This window comes from Myotis lucifugus, unplaced genomic scaffold, assembly GCF_000147115.1.
Source record: "Myotis lucifugus unplaced genomic scaffold, Myoluc2.0 scaffold_149, whole genome shotgun sequence".
Classification (NCBI taxonomy): Eukaryota; Metazoa; Chordata; class Mammalia; order Chiroptera; family Vespertilionidae; genus Myotis; species Myotis lucifugus.
Genome location: NW_005871197.1, coordinates 3,219 through 7,672, shown reverse-complemented (window position 1 = coordinate 7,672; position 4,454 = coordinate 3,219). Strand labels below are relative to the sequence as shown.

The window sequence follows — 4,454 nt, the reverse complement described above, 5'->3', positions numbered from 1 at the left end:
CAGTGACAGAGCTCGTAACTCAAATTACTCGTATGTCAAATCTTAAAGTGAATGAGTGAGACACGTGATGCTGGGCTGATGTTGTGGCATTCACTGTGACGTTTGCTGCACCAACTAGTGGTGGGGTATCTGAAGCTGACTCGTAACCCGAATTTTAGCTCATAAGTCAAAGCAAAAAATCGGCCGAGAGACAGCTCATATCTCGAAAAACTCATTAGTCGGGACACTCGTAGGTCAAGGCCCCACTGTAGTTCCATTCCCACCAGCAGTCAATGAGAGTTCCTTTTTCTCCACAACCTCTCCAACACTTGTTGTTACTTGTCTTGTTGATAATAGCCACACTGACAGGTGTCAGGTGGTATCTCACTGTGGTTTGGACTTGCATTTCCCTCATAGCTAGTGAAGTTGAATATATTTTTATATATCTGATGACTGTGTTTGTATGTCCTCTTAGGAGAGGTGTCTGTACAGATGCTCTGCCCACATTTTCATTGGATTATTTGTTTGGTTGGTGTTGCGTTCTATGAATTCTCTACATATTTTTTAATATTAACCCATTGTCTGAGCTGTATTTGCAATTAACATGTCCCATTTAGTTGGATACCTTTTTTGTTGTTGTTGTTGTCAGTTTCTTTTGATGTGCAGAAGCTTTTTAGTTTGATATAGTCCCATTATTTCTTGCCTTTAGTTCCCTTGCCTTTGGGGTCAAATTCATAAACTGTTCTCTATGACCAAGGTACATAAGTTTAGTACCTAAGTTTTCTTTTATGTACTTTATTGTTTTAGATCTTATATTTAGGTCTTTGATCCACTTTAAATTAATTCGGTAAAAGGGTACAAACTGAAATCTAGTTTAATTCCTTTCTATGTGACTTTCCAATTATCCCAGCACCATTTTCTCCATTATGTTTTTCTTAGATCCTTTGCCAAAAATTATTTGCCCACATACCTGTGGTTTTATTTCTGGGCTCTCAATCCTGTCCCATTTGTCTGTGTGCCTGCTTTTTTGCCAACACCATGCAGTTTTGATTATCATAGATTTGTAGTATAATTCAAATCAGGTAGTGTGATAACTTGGCTTCATTCTTTTTTTCTCAGGATTGCTTTGGTTATGTGGGGTCTTTTGTGGATCCATAAAAATCTGGTGATTTTTTGTTCTATTTTTTTAAATGATATTGGGATTTTGATGGGGATAGATTAAATCTGTATAATGCTTTGGGTAATATGGCCATTTTAACTATGTTGAATCTTCCAATCCTTGAACATGGAATACCTTTACAGTTCCTTGTGTGTTTTTCAGTCCCTTTTAATAATGCCTTGTGCCATAACCGGTTTGGCTCAGTGGATAGAGCGTCGGCCTGCGGACTGAAAGGTACCAGGTTCGATTCCGGTCAAGGGCATGTACCTTGGTTGCGGGCACATCCCCATTAGGGGGTGTGCAGGAGGCAGCTGATCGATGTTTCTCTCTCACCGATGTTTCTAACTCTCTATCCCTCTACCTTCCTCTCTGTAAAAAATTAATAAAATACATTTTAAAAAAATAATGCCTTGCAATTTTCAGTGTATAGGTTCTTCACATAATTTGTCGTTTATTCCCATTTTTTGTGTGTGTTTACTTTGTTGTTGTTGAAATTGGAATTATTTTTTTCATGTCATTTTCTGAAGTTTCATTGTTATTATATAAGTTAGAAGTTGATTTTTATACATTGATTTTTATCCTGTGTCTTTACTCTATTTGTTTATTGTTTATAATAATTTTTTGGTGGAGTCTTTAGAGTTTTCCTATATACAGAATCATGTCATCTGCAAAAGTGATATTTTTGCTTCTTCTTTCTCAATTTGTTTTTCTTCTTCTTTTAAAAAATGTATGTTTTTATTTATTTTTAAAAATGTATTTGTATTGATTTCAGAGAAGAAGGGAGAGGAGAGTGAGATAGAAACATTAATAATGAGAGTGAATCATTGCTTGGTTGCCTCCTGCACTGGGCATCAAGCCCACAACTTGGGCATGTGTCCTGTCCAGGAATTGAACCATGACCTTGGTTCACAGGCGAATGCTCAACCACTGAGCCATGCCGGATAGGCTAAATAATATTTTTAATCACAAAGCATATGACTGATAAACAAAAAAGTATAATTTATGTAGCCTGGAGAGTGAGTCAGTTGCTTATCAATTGGGGTAAGAAGAAGGATTCTATAATTTAAGAGCTAGTTAATCAATCAAAGGACTTGTATACATGCATATGAGCATAACCAATGGACACAGGCAGAGGGTGGGGAGGTGAGGGCTTATGCTGGGGGTTGGGGATGGCTGCGGAGAGGTCAATGGGGGGAAAATGAGACATGTAATACATTACACAATAAATAACTTAAATTAAAAATAAATAAATAATAAAGAGGTAAAAAAGAGATAATTTCACATTTAAATACAATTATACTAACATTTTACAGATATAATTTGTGCCTGAATAACACTAATATTGTTGGAATAAGTGCTGACCTTTTACCTTTTCAGATGCCTAACAGTAAACAATGTGATGACATGTTATTTTACATTAAATAAATTTCAGGGCACCTCTTAAGGTGGGGGTCATTGCATGGGCTCATTGCTAGAGAAATTGAGGTTGGAAGGTTTTATTGCTTATACATAGGATGTAACTGAGACAGGGCCTAGTGCCAAACCTGAGAATTTTTTTTTTCTGAAAGTTCTCCTACTGCATAAGGGAAAAAGACTTTAAATGCAACAATAGTCTCTGAATCATATTTTATCCTTCCCATTGAAATCAGTAAGTATTCAATTAACTGAACCTTACAATTAAATGTGAAAGCATTGGCTCACAGAAATACCCAAATATATATGCTGCATATAACTGAATAATCAATTTATGCATTAGTCCTAAATCGTAAAAGACAGATCATTTCTAAATCAAATGTTTCTGTTAAATTATTTCACCAATTTCCTTATATCTAGAATTCATGTGGATTATTCATGTCCTTATATTATTCAATAATTTTTGTATGTATACATTATGTTCTTATTTGGAAATTAAATATTCAAATATGATTTAATATAGTATGGAATAGTATATAAACCTAAATTCTGTGGTTTTTCTATGACCTTATTTTAATACTATTTAATCTTGGGTAAAGTTTAATGAAAACACAAATTTTTATAAAATGTGATTTCTTTGAAACCATTCCAAAACAAAAAACATTATGTATATATAGTATATGCACACATTTTTTTAAAAAAATTTTTATTGATTAAGGTATTACAGATGTGTCTTTATCCCTCCATTGTCCCCTCACCCCCCAAGTCTTGCCCAAACCTTCACCCCCTGTTGTCTGTGTCCATTGTTTAGGCTTATATGCATGCATACAAGTCCTTTGGTTGATCTCTCTCCCTTACCCCAACCCTCCCTTACCTTCCCTCTGAGGTTTGAACATCTGCACACATTTTTAATATCCTATCATCTGGGGCCTATTAAATGTAATTTTTAATTATGTATGCATATATATATATATATATATATATATATATATATATAATCATTTTTATACACTTAACCTTTTTAAATGGAAATAATCTTTCACGAATGGGAATAAAATTATATAAATAAGATATTTGTGTACATTTTCTTTTTGGTTTCCAAGTCTTATTCAAGAACTCATACAAAACATTCCAGATAAATTAGTTTTAATCCTTCTCTTCATCATCCTGGTTAATCTGGAAGTAACATAATTTATAACTTTCTTTGCTCTTAGTTAATGCATGCAACCAATCATGTAGATTATTCCTCTTCAAATATTTTTGATGATATATTTCAAGTATTTTTTGGTAAAAGGCACCTCAGAAGTTGCAGTAATCTTGCCCTTGCTCCTTTCAATGGTCACAACCTCTCCATTGAGATTCCTAGTTTTTCCATTCACTTTGATCCTCTTATGAAGAAATTGCTGAAAATTGGCAGCATCCTTGATTCTATCTTTTACCAGGTGGGCGCAGTCAAGTGTAAACTTCAGAACCTGCTTCTTTTTCTTCTGCCTTCCTTTGCTGCACATTTTTTCACAGGTGCCATGGTGGCAGTGGAGGCAGAAAAGCCCATTTTCAAATGTAGCAACCAATATATCTATTGCATACTTTAGTAAATAAAAAACGACCAAGAATCTTAAAGATTATTATGCAATGTTAATATCAAGTTATATTATTGTCTCTACTACAAATATCAGTCATATGTTTAAAAATAATCAAATACTCATAATCATGTTATAATTCATGTGTGTGAGAAGTCAGCATATGTTTGAATTTCTACTACCCTTAGGTAGCATAACATTAAAGTAAAACATATAGTATTGCTCATGTTTTCTTCCTAATGACAACAGCTGCTTTTAAAGTATACTCTTGTCTGGAAGAAAACTTGAGTTTGGGACTCTTAAATATAAATTGGAACTATGAT

At 34.0% G+C, this 4,454-nt stretch overlaps 1 pseudogene; it reads right to left on the bottom strand.

Moving 5' to 3' along the window:
- Positions 1-3,697: 3,697 nt before the first annotated feature.
- Positions 3,698-4,076, bottom strand: LOC106698213 (annotated as a pseudogene).
- Between the last annotated feature and the right edge of the window lie 378 nt (positions 4,077-4,454).